This window comes from Balaenoptera musculus, chromosome 16 (genome assembly GCF_009873245.2).
Source record: "Balaenoptera musculus isolate JJ_BM4_2016_0621 chromosome 16, mBalMus1.pri.v3, whole genome shotgun sequence".
In the NCBI taxonomy this organism is placed as follows: Eukaryota; Metazoa; Chordata; class Mammalia; order Artiodactyla; family Balaenopteridae; genus Balaenoptera; species Balaenoptera musculus.
Genome location: NC_045800.1, coordinates 38,036,511 through 38,053,855, shown reverse-complemented (window position 1 = coordinate 38,053,855; position 17,345 = coordinate 38,036,511).

Here is a 17,345-nt window from a genome sequence, read left to right as displayed (position 1 = left end):
AGAATCATAGTATTCTGTGTTGAAGGATCCATATAATTTCTATTAAAATCCAAATATTTTTTTCTTACTATGTATATTTTTCCGATTATTTAAGTAAAGTCTGGAATTTTTTCCTGTTTTTTTGCATTGCCCCTAGGCTTTCCATTCATTAAATCAGTAGCATTTATTATATCAGGGGTAATTGTAGATTATTACTCAGCCCAAAGCAGTCTGTTGAGTTTCTAAGTAGAATGTAAATAACTAAAAACAGAAACAATAATCTTAAATATTTTTAACTGCAAGAGATGGATTTTTGAGAAAGGTGGGGTTTTTTTCTTTAAATAAATATGGGCATATATGATATTTTAGAAACATAGAGTTTGGAAGAATATTTGGTGATATGAAAGCTGATTTTTCTCTATGCTGAATAAAGAGTAAAAACACTGAACTACATAAAGGAGTTTGGGGGAGAAAAAAAGAAAGAGAGCCTGGATGCCAGTGTAATGTTTCTATCCTCTGGCCCACTTCAGGCCAAGTTTCAGAGATAGGGAGATCATAAAACCCATATGGGAGCCTCATTTCACAGGATGTATAGCCTGGGGAAACTATAGTTGCCTTTCTAGCCTAGTGTGTGTTAAGAGTAACAATGGTTGAGGTGTATTTCTAGGTCAGTTGATCAGAGGGTGGCCTCACAAAATATGCACTGCAACATAGTGCATGAAAGATCTGAGAGTCTCCTGCACACCAGAAAAGTGTAGACATGTTCAACAGTTCTAGCAGATGGGAAGATGCCTAAGATGTGGAATGAAGGGGTACTCTAGCCTTCCTCAAAATCACATACAAGGATGTATGCTTCAGCGGAGGCTAGACCTCTCTTCCTCATAATTCCTGAATGACGCCTAACTTCGCTGTCCTTTTGTAATCCTTGAGGAGAGCAACATGGAAAAGAGGAATTCTAGAATTGAGTGTGAATTTACCTCATAAAGACTGAGTAAAACAATTTATAATTTACTAAATTGGAAAATTAAGTTTTTTCCTCAGATAAAATGGAGGTTGAAAGCCAAGCCAAGTTCAGTTAGTTTTGAGGTTGCTAAGTTTGTACTTAACACAGATATATGGACTTTAAAAATTGTTATACAAAAATAAATGGAATATGTATAGATAGTAAGAAAAAATAAAGTACATGCATACATTATTATGAATGCAACTAAGAGAAGGCAAATAACTTTAAATATTATAGTTAAAGGTAAGTTCTTATTTTCTTTGGTAACCCTTGGTGCTAAAATAGTAGAGCATTGAGAATAGATATGTGTTTAGAGATATCTTTTTAAAGAAATCAAGAATGTTAATATAGCATAAGTGTTACTTCAAAATTCTCAAATGATCCTCCAGAGAAGGCAAATGTAATAAGATAATTATCTAGAAGAATTACTCATGTTGAGGTTTAAAGAATAAGTTGGAAGTTTTTGGCAATGGTGGACTAAATTATTCAGACCTGGAAAAATGTAAAAAGCATTTATCTGAAGACAACAGAGAGCTAAAAATGCAGTGAAGAATTACAGGGTCAAGAAAAAGAAACCCAGAGAAATGAGCTTGTCATCTTAGATGTTTATATCCTAGCAACATCTGCTTATTCTAGAAGTATGGTTAAAAGCCTGAAAAAATTAGTAGAGAGTAAAAACTATAATTCAGCCTACCAAGGGGAAGTTTCTCTGGTCACCCTCGATCCTCAGGCTTTGGATTGGAACTTCAAAGGACTGTATCCTAAGAATAAAGTCAAAGTGGAAATAAAGCACCCTTTCAGGAACTATAGCCCAGTTTTGAATACTATGAATATCCAAGGTACTAGGATGGTTTGGAAATACTAGTGTCCTAGCCATCTGCAAAAGTAAATCCTCTCTGGAAGAAGATCACATCATCCAGGATGCTTCAAATACAGCTAAAATTTTGCAATGTTTCAAGATAGGTCAGTATACAAAATAAATAGTATGTTTATGTGATAGCAACAAATAGTTGCAAAATGAAATTTAAATATACCATTCAAATATTATGGACGGTTATATTACTTAGGAATACAGATAAACAAATGTTCATGTTGGAAGACAATATTACTAAAAAATACACTCTTGGGCTTCCCTGGTGGCGCAGTGGTTGAGAATTTGCCTGCCAATGCAGGGGACGCGGGTTCGAGCCCTGGTCTGGGAAAATCCTACATGCCGCGGAGCGACTAGGCCCGTGAGCCACAATTGCTGAGCCTGCGCGTCTGGAGCCTGTGCTTCGCAACAAGGCAGGCCGCGATAGTGAGAGGCCCACGCACCGCGATGAAGAGTGGCCCCCACTTGCTGCAACTAGAGAAAGCCCTCGCACAGAAACGAAGACCCACCACAGCTATAAATAAATAAATAAATAAAATTAAAAAAAAAAAAAAGAAATACACTCTTCCCAAACTTAGCTATATATTCAAAGAAATTCCAATCAAAATCCCACTAGGCTTTTTTTTCTAGAAAATATTTTGTTGATTCTAAAATTGACATAGAATTACAATTAATCTAGAATTGCAAAAATGATTTTGAAAAAGTCTAGAGGACTTGTACTACCTAATTGCAAGACAAATCACAAAGCTGCGTTAATTAAGATAGTGTGGTATTAGTATAAAAAGATAACTAGATCCATGGATCAAAAAAATACAGAGTCCAGAAATAGACTACACATATGTAGTTAACTGATCTTCAATGATGCAAAAATTGTGTTTTCAAAAGTGGATATCATTACAGAAAAAAGATAAATGTTGACCTCTACATTACCTCATACATAGAATTTAATTTGAAATGAATCACAGACCTAAATCTAAAACCCAAAACTCTGAAACTGCTAGAAGAAAATAGGAGAAATTCCCTGTAACTTTGGGGCAGGCAAGATATCTTAGATGACATACAAGAAAAGCAACTATAAAGAAAATTTAGATAGATTGCCATGAAAATTAAAATTTGCCATCAAATGACACTTAAGAGAGTGACAGACCAGCCATCAACTGGGAAAAAATATTTACAACAAATATATCTGACAAAAGATGTTTATCTGGAATATATAAAAATAACTCTTACAATTCAATAATAAGAAAAGTAACCCAAGAAAAATTGAGCAAAAGACTTACATAGGTTTTTCACAAAAGAAGATATAAGAATGGCCAATAAAACAGGTATATATAAAGGTGCTTGACATCACTAATCATCAGAGAAAATGCAAATCAAAACTATAGTATGATATCACCTCACATCTGTTAGATGGCTATTATCAAAAAATCAAAAGATAAAAAGTGTTGGCAAGGATGTGCAGAAAATGGAACCTTAATATACTGTCAGTGGGAATGTAAATTGGTACACCCACTGTAGAAAACAGTATGGAGGTTTCTTAAAAAATTAAATAGAACTACCATATGATCCAGCAATCTCACATCTAGGTATATATCCAAAGGAAATAAAATCACTATCTCAAACAGATATCTGCACTCTCATGTTCATTGCAGCATTATTCACAGTAGCCAAGATAGACAAACAACCCAACTGTCTGTCGACAGATGTATGGATAATAATATATATATATATATTAATCAGCCTTAACAAAGAAGGAAACCCTGCCTTTTACAACAATATGGAAACATGGATAAACCTGGAGGACTTGCTGATAAATGAAAGAAGTCATACAGAGAAAGACAAATACTGAATGATCTCACTTATATGTGGAATCTAAAAAAAGTCAAATTCACAGTAATAGTGAATAGAATGATGGTTACCAGGGGATGGAGGTGGGAGTAATAGGGAGATGTTGATCAAAGGATACCAACTGTTAGTTATAAGATGAATAAGTGCTGGAGACCTAATGTACAGCATGGTGACTATAGTTAATAATAATGTATTATATACTTGAAATTTGCTAAGAGAGTAGATCTCAAGTGTTCTCACCACACACAAAACAAAGGCAACAATGTGAGGTGATGGATATGTTAATTAGCTTGATTGGGCTAATCATTCCACAATGTATATGTATATCAAAACATCATATTGTACATATTAAATAGATACAATTTTTTTTAGATTCTTTTCCCATATAGGTCATTACAGAGTATTGAGTAGAGTTCCCTGTGCTATACAGTAGGTCCTTATTAGTTATTTATTTTATATATAGTAGTGTATATATGTCAATCCCAGTCTCCAAATTTATCCCTCCCCCCTTCTCTCCCTGGTAACTATGTTTGTTTTCTACATTTGTGACTCTATTTCTGTTTTGTATATAAGTTCATTTGTACCATTTTTTTAAGATTCCACATATAAGCGGTATCATATGATATTTATCTTTCTCTGACTTACTTCGCTCAGCATGACAATCTCTAGGTCAAGTATATTTTTAACTTTATAAGAAATTTATCTAGAGATAAATTATGTAATATATAAATTAATGAATGGATATACCATATACAAGAATTGGAAAAATTAATAATATAAAAGTGTCAATTCTCCCCAGATTGGTTTAGAAATTTAGTATAATCCCAATGACATTTCCAACAGATTTTATTGAAATTGACAAACTGATTCTAAAATTTATGTGTATTTTAAAATGTCAAGAAACCAAGACACTCTTGAGTAATTGGAATGAAATGGCAGGACTTACTCTACTCTATGTCAAGGCTTATTATAAAGTCACAATAACTAATACAAGAATTTGTTGGTCAATAAAACAGATTAGAAAATCGGTAACCAAGACCAAGCAGGACACTTTGGGGCCTTCCCAGGACAGATCCTCCTCCCCTCCTCAGCCCCCATTTCCTCTGGCTGCCTCATGTTTATAGAAAAGCTTTAGTATTCCAGGCCTGTCCTGAGTCACAAGTGGCTGGCTCAAGAATTGATGATTGAAATAATGTGAATATGTAGCAACAAAAAAATAGCAGTTGGGCTGATAACAATTTAAACAATAAATTATCCATATAGCAGATTCTTTAGTTCCTCCCTGAAAGACATAGTGTCTGATGCACATTCCTGAGTTGTTTTACAGACACTAAAATCCCCACCAGATGGAAGAAGCTAACTGCATGATGACCATGATCATGTAGCCCCCAGACTGGCTGGATTGATGATGTTAACCCCTGTGACACCAGCCTGTAACCTCACCATCAACCAATCAGAGAATTGTGCACAAACTGATCATGCACCCTGTGACTCTCTCCCCCACCTTGCCTTTATTAACACTTCCCTGAAATCACTGTGGAGTTCGGGTCTTTTGAGCATTGCGTGTAACATAGTTTGCTCATTTTTATTACTGAGTAGAATTCCATTGTATGGATATATACTACCCTTAATTTACCACACTTTCTTGATTACAGTAACTTTATAGTAACTTGATTAAGTCTTGAAATCAGGGAAAAGTCCTCCAACTTATTCTTCTTTCTTAAAATTTTTGGATAGTCTAGGTTCTTTGTCATTCATATAAATTTTAGTATTAGCTTGTCAACTTCTACCAAAAAGTCTGCTGAAATGTTTACTGTGACAATATTCAACATATGGAAAAATTTGAGGAAAATTGACTTCGTAAAATACTGAGGTAATGTCAGGATCAAGGTGGTGAAAGATATGCCTCCTTTTTGTCCTCCTTTTTAACACCTAAAAATTGGCACCCACCCACAAACAAAATACTTCTTTAGGAGTTGTGAAATCCAGCACAAGGGACCCAGGGACCCAGGAGAATTCCCACCCATTGTGCATCTGGTAGTAGACAGACATACCTCCATATGGACTGCAGAACTAGCAGAAGCCAGCAAAACTTCCACAGTCTCTCTAAGCCAAGGTTGGGGAAAACCTGGGAATGCTGTCTTGGGCAGATACCCACAGATGAGAAGGACTTTGTAGAAGTCCAGCCATCTGGAAGGGAGAGTCCAGCACACCACTGGAGAAAAACAAAAACCAAAAAAACCCCACAACCTAGAGTCTGTCATACATAGTGAAGTAAGTCAGAAAGAGAAAAACAAATACCATATGCTAATACATATATATGGAATCTTAAAGAAAAAATGGTTCTGAAGAACCTAGGGGCAGGACAGGAATAAAGACACAGACACAGAGAATGGACTTGAGGACACAGGGAGGGGGAAGGGTAAGCTGGGACGAAGTGAGAGAGTGACATGGATTTATATATACTACAAAATGTAAAATAGATAGCTAGTGGGAAGCAGCCACATAGCACACGGAGATCAGCTCGGTGCTTTGTGACCACCTAGAGGGGTGGGATACGGAGGGTGGGAGGGACACGCAAGAGGGAGGAGATATGGGGATATATGTATATGCATAGCTGATTCACTTTTGTTGTGAAGCAGAAACTAACATACTATTGTAAAGCAATTATACTCCAATAAAGATGTTAAAAAAAAAAGTGCGAGCACTAATAAAATATTTTATTCATCTCATGGATGCTTTCCACGCCATGGTGATTTTGATATTTTTGACAAGAAGAGAGCTCTTTGAAACATAAACATACGTCTTACTAGCAATGAAACAATCTTGAAATATTTGGGCAGGAATGAACTGAGTTGTATGATATTCTTTTTTGGTTGGGGGTAGGAGGATTCTTTTTTGGTTGGGGGTAGGAGGAGTGATATGGTGTCTGGAGAAAGGATTGTAAAGATGCTTGTCATACTTTCTGGCCAAGAAGCCAAATGGGAACTTTTTCAGTTAGTCCTCTTGGCTGGACTGGACTGGACCAGGACTTCTCCTGTCCCACCATCTATATGAACCAGGACCTGTTTTGAAGAAACTGAATATATTAGTATTCTCTCGTATGGAAAAGAGGAAAAATTTTTTTAAATCTTTTTTTTTTTTAATTATTTATTTATTTTTGGCTGTGTTGAGTCTTCGTTTCTGTGCGAGGGCTTTCTCTAGTTGCGGCGAGCGGGGGCCACTCCTCATCGCGGTGCACAGACCTCTCACTCTCGTGGCCTCTCTTGTTGCGGAGCACAGGCTCCAGATGCGCAGGCTCAGTAATTGTGGCTCATGGGCCTAGTTGCTCCGCGGCATGTGGGATCCTCCTAGACCAGGGCTCGAACCCGTGTCCCCTGCATTGGCAGGCAGATTCTCAACCACTGTGCCACCAGGGAAGCCCCTAAGAATCATTTTTTATTATGGATAATGCTTGCCCTAGGACCAGTAGCTCCAGAGAGAAGTTTGCCAGTTGGTAATTAATATAAAGTGTCAAAAGCCAAAAAGATATGTTTTATTGACTGCCAGAGTTGCATTCATTTTCAGTCATAAATTGATCTAAAAGAATCTGAATACGATGCTGTAGGATTGAGTCATTCCTCATGTGTTGAAAGCCCAAGATTAATCTGACTTACCAAATACCTTGGTCTCTTTCATTTATCTGTCGCAGAGAGATGTCCAGTAAGGTAGACGTCTAACAGCCATATGTAGCTATTTAAATTTAAATCGAAATTAATTAAATTAAATGAAATGTTCAGTTTCTCAGTCTCACTAGCTGCATTTCAAGTACTCAATAGCCATATGTGGCTACTGGGTACCATATTGGAAAGCACAGATAGATAACATTTCCTTGTTGCAGAAAGTTCTATTGAAGAGTTCTGGAAAAGGAAGAGAGCAAAACATGGGAACTGCAAACAGTAGAGTTATCAAGGTTTAGAACATTCCACAAAAAAAATCCCACAAAAGAAGCAGAAAAAGAATAGATGGTTTATAATATCAGTTGGAAAGGACTGGAAAATACTGCCAGAAAAATTCAAGTTGTTTGTCATTGCCACTGACTCAGGTGTTGAAAGCCTTTCCAAAATGATAGAGTCTTAATTTTTATAGATCCTCACAGGAAATATGCAAATACCCTCAAAGAAGCCGCATTGTGTGATGCAACTTAATACCGATTGTGAAAGTATCTATCCTACATTATATATTCAATATATAGTAATTGGTAGAATTATGAAGATATCCTGAAGGCACTAACCATAATATAGGGCTTCTGAGAATTAAGGGGACCTGTTTTTAGTGTTCTTCTCAAACTAGAATTCTGTCTAGATCTAGAAGTTCCCTTCCAATGCAGCTTCATATAGAATTTGCCAACAACTGAAGCAAGAATGTTTGAAGTTAAAACTTGTTTGTGTAACATTTTTATTGATTTATAAAATAGCAAATAGGAATAGAGCAATATTTATTATAGATATACTACAGATGGAAACTGTCTACGTAAAATTTAATTGTTCTTTTTCTGGTTCCTTTAAGTGTAAGGTTATGTTATTTATTTGAGATTCTTTTTGTTTGTTTTATGAAGAAGGGCCTGTATCACTATTAAATTCCCTCTTAGAACTTCTTGTTGCAGCCCATAAATTGTGGAGTGTTGAGTTTCCATTTTCATTTGTCTTGGGGTATTTTCTTATTCCCTCTTTGATTTCTTTATTGTCCCATTGTGGGGTTTTTTGGTAGCATATTTTTTAGTCTCCATGTGTTTCTTCTTTTCCCATTTTTCTTTTTGTAATTGATTTCTAGTTTTATACCATTGTGGTAGGAAAAGATGCTGGATATAATTTCAATCCCCTTAAATTTGTTGAGGCTACAGAGAAATCAGCTGATAACCTTACGGGGGTTCCCTTATATATGACTCTTTGCTTTTCTCTTGGTGCCTTTAGAATTCTCTCTTTAACTTTTGCCATTTTAATTATGATATGTCTTGGTGTGGGTCTGTTTAGGCTCATCTTTTGGGACTCTGTGCTTCCCGGACCTAGATATCCGTTTCCTTCTTTAAGATTGGAAAGTTTTCCACCATAATGTCTCCAAATATACTTTTGATACTCTTTTCTTTCTCTTCTTCTGGAACCCCTATAAGTGTGAAAGTTGGCATATTTAATGTTATCCCAGAGATATCATATGTTGCTTTCATTTTTTTTTCATTTGTCTTTCTGTCTGCCATTCTGATTGGGTGATTTCCATTATTCTATCTTCCAGATCACGTATGTGTTCTTCTGTTTCATTTAGTCTGCTATTCATTGCTTCTAGAGTGTTCTTTATTTCAGATATTGAATTATCTATTTTTGATTGGATCTTTTTAATACTGTCTAGTTCCTTGTTAAAATGATCTGTGTTTAGATCAATTCTCTTCCCTAATTCAGTTAGCATTTTTGTTACCACAAGATAATTCTTTATCTTGTAAATTGTTTATTTGTGTTTCATTATTTTTTCAGGGGTTTTCTTTGAATTGTGAATATTTCCTCTGCCTTTTTCAATTGTGAATATTTCCTTTCAATTGTGAATATTTCCTCTGCCTTTTCATTTACCTTACTTTCTCTGTCTCTATGAATTTCGTGGAAACAGTTACCTATTGTGGTCTTGAGGGAGTGTTCTTATGTGGGAGTAACTATATGCAGACTGCATGTGCCCAATGCCTTTGGTGGGAGAGCTAGATTTGATGTGGACACCAGTCACGTCTTTCCTCAGGATGTGCTGGCAGTTATCACCCTGGTACCGTGTGTGGCTGGTGATAGAGAAGCTAAAGGCTGTGTAGAGAATGAAGCAGGACTTCTTCTCTGCTCAGTGGCTGTCACTGCCCTATCGGGAACAGGGTCTGCTCTCAAGTTGCTGAGGGTTGGGCTTGAGTTGGTTTTGTTCCCTTTAAGTGTGTGTTTTTTCTTCTCCCTGTACTGGGACCTTTGCCCCAAAGGAGAAGAGTGCTGAAGCAAGTGGAGCGTGTGTGCTTACAGAGGTCTGATGACCTGCCTGTGTAGGTGTCTGTGGTTCTGCTCAGATGAAGCCCACGATCACATCATTTCCCTAGTCAGAACTGCCCCAGATCTAGTGCTGCGCTGTGGAGTGGAGTGAGCGTGCCCATGTGGCTTGGGCTGGGGCTTACAGCAAGGCAGTCATGGAAAATCTGGCACCCTGCTGCCATCAGAAGTCTGGGCTGCTTCTGGGGCACTGCTTGAGTAAGTGCCAACAATGTAAAATAGTCAAAGGGTAAAAACATCCAGTTATAAGCTAAATAAATACTAGGAATGTAATGCAAAACATTATCAATATAACTAACACTGCTCTGTGTTATATATGAAAGTATTAAGAAGTTAAATCGTAAGAGTTCTCATCACAAGGCAAATTTTTTTTCTATTTCTTTTGTTTTGAATCTGTAGGAGTTGATAGGCGTTCACTAAATTTATTGTGGTAACCACTTCATGATGCATGTAAGTCAAATCATTATGCTGTGCACCTTAAACTTACACAGTGCTGTATGTGAATTATATCTCAAAAGATCTGGAAGGAAAAAAATTAATTGGAAACTTCTTCTTCCTCTTCCTTTTCAAAGTAGAATTTCTTCATTTCCTTATCCTTGCTCTCCTCCCTCCCTTCTCTTCTCTGAGTAAATAAAGCTTTAAAACTTTGTGGAATTCCCTGGTGCTCCAGTGGTTAGGTCTCCACTCTTCCACTGCAAGGGACACAGGTTTGATCCCTGGCTGGGGAACTAAGATCTGTGACGCAGCCAAAAAAAAAAAAAAAAAACTTAAAAACTTTTGTATAATGAAATAGGAAATGAATTAAAGTGACTTTTACACATCATAAAATTAATTTCCCCAACACTGCTGTAGGCAAAAACTTTCAAATGTATATAACTTTATTCATTTCAAATCATTCCCTACATATTTTAAAGTATGTATCTTAAATATATCAAGTTAAAATATCATATCAGTATAATACAATTAAATACACTAACTCACAATCATATCTTTATCATGAAATGTTAGGACAATGGAAAGCTTATGCCTATAGAAATTGTGCTATAAAACTAGTAAAATTCAATCATAAAATGCTAAATCAAGCCCAAAGGTGGTGTTGTCTTTTTGTGAAGTTAATGTAATGGATCGGACAAGCATGTGTAGCTATCAGGCCAAACATCAAGGGTCTACCTTTAAAAACCAAAAACATCAAGATCCAAGCTAATGGTTTAAGTCACTTGGTGATGGTTGGCCATTCTACCTTATGTAACCATGAGAATGATTCAGGGTCCCATGGCTAGCTAGGATTTCAAGGCCATGTATAAAAATCCAGAATCTCCTCATTGGTTTATACGTTTCCTTTTCTCAGTTTGACGAAATTGGGCCTGGAGAAGATTGCCATCAAGGGGTCCACCTTAAGTCTCCTTGCTTTCTGAAACACTTGCCTCCTTTTTCACTCTGCCTTCCACTACCCAACACCATCTGTCCATGGAAGATGAAAACTTAGCCAAGATGGGCCACAAATATTAGGTCTTGTCTAACTTGTAACTGTGTCCCATGAAATGTAAACACTCGATTTGCATACATACTATATCTTTATTCTTACATTCAGTTAGGTATCATTTTTCTCAACGGGATTGTGTAACTTCACCTCTGCCAACAAAGAATTCATGTCAAAACATATCAGATATGCCAAAATGTTATATAAGCTGACAATATTATCCTCTATCACATTGTCATTAACTACTTTTATTTTAACTAAAGCAGTTGAGAACATTTCATTTTACTTTTCTAGACCCTGCCCCACAGGTGCTTGGAAACTTTTCTTTCAACCTTTTGTATTTTCTATGTCACCTTCTATTTTACTCTTGCCTACCTCTGGTTCCCTCTTTCAACAGCTCCGGAATTCGCTTCACGCATTATGCATCCCCGTGGATGGCAGCACCGGCAGGAACTCTCATTAGCTATTCAGTAGTTGTTTGAACAGTTGTAAAAGTCTCCCGGATATTTCCATGCATTTGTGAGCATCCTAACCTTTAGCTCCTAAAGACACTGCTGTCCAAATCTACACAGTACAAAGACTCTTCATATTACTGGTAATCCATTTGCTTATTTTGTATGGCAATAGCTTCTTTAGAAAAATTGCATGTGATCTCGCTGAGATACAGTGAGGTCGTTCCCACAGACTACAATGTTTTCCCTAGTTGGCATTTTCAGGAAATCTGAAAATTGTACGTCTATTGAACTGAACTATGGAAGTGATTGTTAGTGTACTTGTTTTCTGACTAGATATTAACTGGAACTATCCTGATAAGTTTCTAATATCTTTATTCATTTATTTTATCCTACAAGTAAACATAAAGTTTCTGGATCAACAAGACTATTGTAGCAATAAACACATCAGTTCCTCATGCCTCAATCTGTTCCCCTTCTGAAGCTATATTATGATTAGGCCCATGGCACAAAGGATTTCTCTTGTGCCATAGGAGAAGAACCCTAGACTTACGAATCCAGCAGTTTAAATAGGAATAGGACAGTTGTTTAGTTGCCACCTCACCTCCTAGGAGAGGGAAAGAAAACTGCTCCACTGGAATGTAAATGGCTGGCTCCATGACCCAGAGTTGCATCCATCTTTGAATGTGAACAAATTTTCTCAGGAAGAGAAAAGGGAAAGTCCCTACCAAAGAATGAAAGCAACTGATTCCAGGGAAATAAGATTCATTACTCTTTGAATGGGAGCAAATCATTCTAGGTCTAACACTTTTTAACTTCCAAGGCTTGTCCTTTCATTCAAGTTGAAGATTTATTTGCTCAGAAAGTACTAACTAGGCAGAAATATTAAAATATTCATTTCTGCAAAGTACCTTGTGTACACCGAGTAAACTTGAGTATAGGATCAGGCAGCCATAGATACATTAGGTCAGAGATAAGTTAACTACAATCTCCAGATACTACTTTTAAATCTAAGAAGCAACTTAATCTTCATCTACTGAGCACTATCAGGCCACAATACTGAGTTCTATACCAGGTAGTGCAGATTACACAGGTCTAGCATTTAGTAAGGACATATATGTCATACCTCACCTTTTTGCTAAGCATCTCTTCTATAAATAAGAATATGGATAAATGAAAAAATGGTATGTTAACTTCTCTCCCAAAATAATAGTTTTCTCACATTATTTATTCCTTGACAAGACTTTAAATTAATTACCATTATAATGTATCTGTAAGTCACACAATTCAAACTATAAAGTCTTTGGAGTTCATAGGTAAATTGCTATCTGTGGTTCAGTAAAATATTTTCTCTGTAGGCTTATTCTTTTAAAAATGAATGAATAAGTTCAATGGATTTCATGAAGAATGTAGTCTATTTATATTGGGAGTTTATATGAAAATATGTCATGTGTAAACTTGGTCTAGAAAGATCACCATAATAGATGTTTAGGAGTTACGCTAAGATAAACTTCAGAGAGTGGGAGAGGCCATAATCTTCAAGACCAAGTGAGTGATGCCTCTGCTAGGGCCAGTTAAGTCAGATGGTATCAATAAGTACTGATTCAGGAAAAACAAGATCAAGACCAGGAATTCCAAAGAAAGAGAAAACCAAAGTCCAGGCTTCATAACACCCACCCTATCTGCTTGAATTACACCTTTGGAATGAGTGCAAAGATCATTCTGAAAAAAGGCCTCTCTCTTATTCTGTCTACCTTGAAATACAATTGAAATACATTAATTTATACATTTTTTTTCTTTTTTTTTTATTGGAATATAACTGCTTTACAATGTTGTGTTAGTTTCTGCTGTACAACGAAGTGAATCAGCTATATGTATTAATTTACACACATTTAAAAGGCACAATTTTATGAGTTTTACTACATGTATACATCCAGAAAACTAATATCCTAATCAAGATACCAAACATTGTCATCACCCCCAAAAAGTTTCCTCGTGCTCCTTACTAATTTATCCCTTTATAATTGTCCTCAGCCAAACACTGATCTAATTTTAGTCATCATGGATCAGTTTTCACTGTCTATAATTTTATATAAATTGAATAACACAGAGGTATTTTTTTGTCTTTTTAAAAACAATGTCCTACGTTTATTCATATTATATTCAGAAGCACAAAGAAAACAGATTTTCTTTATTTTCAATTAACGGATGCAACGTTCACCTGAGGCGCCCCCCACCTCCACACACACACACACACACACACACACACACACACACACACACTCACTCCTGAGTGTCTGGGCAAAGGATGGTGGTGGAGGCCAATACAGAGTAATAAATTTATTCCAGGATGGTTAACATTTGTCCATTATAATAGATTGCATGTATTTTAAATTTACATATTTTCTTTTAGATCATTCATTTCTCTCAGATCCACCTTTTCCCCTGCTCCTCTCGAAACCTGAGTGCTCCTCTCCAAGCCAACCTGGAATGACTGTGAAAGTCACAAAGCTTAAGCTTCAAAACCCTCACTTGCATAAGTCCCTTCCAGGGCTCTCTAATTGACTCACAATGTGATATATTTTTACAAAATTTGAAAATCAACATATATTAACCACAATTGATGAAGACCATTGGATGTTTCCACTCTCATTTCCTCTTTGTCACTGTTCCCCTTTGGTTTGCTAGTGCTGGCATGGCCATGGGAAGTTTTGGAATTTGCCTATGGACACTTAGCTGAGAATATATATAGTCTAAATATAGGGTAATATATTTTTGTAGTTTGCAGTAATTTCTGTGTAAGTAAATTATTTATAACAGTCTTGAAAGGCTTCTAGGAAAAATGTAGTCAGTTTAGAGAGTACTTAAGTATTTAGGGAGACTTGAACTGTCCTGAAATTTTAAAGCACACATATGACAAAACCTTGACAGAGGGCTTTCCAGATTTGACAGTAATGATAAAAAACTCATGGCATTACTAAATTATAAGTTGTGAAGTCGAAACGAACTTTTCTTAAACTGATGCTATTTTTTAAGAAATTAATTTTAAATAGACAATTTTTGAGATATAATTGATATATAACATTGCAGTAGCTTCAGACGTACAACATAATGATTCGATTTTTGTATAGTTTGCAAAATGATCACCACAATAAGTCTAGTTAACATCCATTACCACACATAATTACAAATTTCTTTTCTTTTGATGAGAAAATTTTAGATCTACTCTTTTAGCAACTTTCAATTATACAATACAATATTATGAACTAGAGTCACCATTCTGTATATTACATACCCATGACTTACTTACTTTATAGCTGGAAGTTTGTACCTTTTGATCCTATACACTCATTTCACCCATCCCTAACCCCCACCTCTAGCAACAACCAATCTCTTTTATCTATGAGTTCAGTTTTCATTTGTTTGTTTCTTGAGATAACATATAAGTGAGATCATATGGTTTTGCCTTTCTCTATGATTTACATCACTTAGGATAATGTCCTCAAGGTCCATCTATGTTGTCCAAAATGTCAAGATTCTTTTCATTTTTATGGCTGAATTTTTTAGATAGATTCATAGGTAGGTAGATAGATAGATAGAGATATCACATTTTCTTTATCCATTCATTCATTAATGGACTTATATTGCTTCCATGTTTTGGCTATTATAAATAATGTTGCAAAGAACATGGGGGTGCATATTTCTTTTCCAGTTAGTGTTTTCCTTTTCTTTAGATGAATATCCCAAAGCAGAATTACTGGATCATTAATACTTCTGTTTTTAATATTTTGAGGAACCTCCATACTGTTTTCCATACTGGCTGTACCAATTTATATCCCCACCAATGGTGCATAAGTGTTCCGTTTTCTCCACATCTTTGCCAAAACTTGTTATTTCTAGTCTTTTGATAATAGCCATTCTAATAGGTGTAAGTTGATATCTCATTGGGGTTATAATTTACATTTACCTGATGATTAGTGATGTTGAGCACCTTTTCATGTATCTGTTGGTCATTTGTTCGTCTTCTTTGGGAAAATGTCTATCCAGGTCCTCTGGCCATTTTTTATGTTGAACCGTTTTCTTGTTATTGAGTTGTGTGAGTTCTTTATATATTTTGGATATTAACTCTCTATCAGACATAATTTGCAAATATTTTCTCCCGTTTGGTAGATTGACTTCATTCTGTTAATGGTTTCCTTTGCTGTGCAGACGCTTTTAAGTTTGATGTTGTCCTGCTTGTTTATTTTAGCTTTTTTTGCTTGCCATTTTGGTGCTAAATACAAAAACATCATTGCCAAGATTGATGTCAAGGGGCTTACTCCCTATTTTTCTTCTAGGTGTTTTATGGTTTCAGATCTTACATTAAAGTCTTTAATCCATTTTGAGTTAATTTTTGTGCATGGTATAATATAGTGGTCCAGTCTCATTCTTTTGCATGTGGCTATCCAGTTTTTCCAACACCATTTATTGAAGAGGCTCTCTTTTTTCCACTGTATGTTCTTAGCTCTCTTGTTGTGAACTAATTGACCATATATGTGTGCATTTGTTTCTGGGCTCTCATTCTCTTCCATTGATCTATGTGTCTGTTTTTATGTCAATACCATACTGTTTTGACTACTATATCTTTGTAATATAGTTAGAAATCAGAAAGTGAGATGCCTCTTGCTTTATTCTTCTTTCTCAAGATTGCTTTGGCTCTTTGTGGTCTTTTATGTTTTCATACAAATTTTAGGATAGTTTATTTTATTTCTGGGAAAAATGCCTTTGGAATTTTGATAGAGACTGCATTGATCCTACAGACTGCTTTGGGTAATATTGAGAATTTAACAATATTAATTCTTTCAATCATGAGCACAGAATATCTTGATGTATATTTGTGTCTTCTTCAATATCTTTCATTAATGTCTTATAGTTTTCAGTGTATAGGTCTTTCACCTCCTTGGTTACCTTTATTTCTAGGTATTTTCTTCTTTTCAATGCTATTGTAAGAGGGATTTTTTTTTTCATTTCTATTTCTGATAGTTCATTTTTAGTGAATAGAAATGTAACACTCTTTTGTATATTGGTTTTGTATCCTGAAACTCTACTGAATTTGTTTGTTCTAACTTTTTTGATGGAGTCTTTAGGGTTTTCTATATTTAATATCTGTCATCTGCAAATAGTGAAAGTTTTACTTCTTCTTTTATTTTTTTATTTTTTAAATTTATTTATTTATTTAATTTATTTATTTTTGGCTGCATTGGGTCTTCGTTGCTGTGCGCAGGCTTTCTCTAGTTGCGGTGAGCGGGGGCTACTCTTCATTGCGGTGCGTGGGTTTCTCATTACGGTGGCTTCTCTTGTTGTGGAGCACGGGCTCTTGGCACGCAGGCTCAGTAGTTGTGGCACACAGGCTCAGTAGTTGTGGCGCATGGGCTTAGTTGCTCCATGGCATGTGGGATCTTCCCAGGCCAGGGATTGAACCCATGTCCCCTGCATTGGCAGGCAGATTCTTAACCACTGCACCACCAGGGAAGCCCTACTTCTTCTTTTAGAATTTGGATGCCTGTTTCTTTTTTTCACTCCATAGAATGATTCTGGGACTCATCCATGTTGTTGCATGTAATAGTAGTTTGCTCATTTTTACTACTGAGTAGAATTCCATTGTATGGATATAGAAATATTTTGTTTA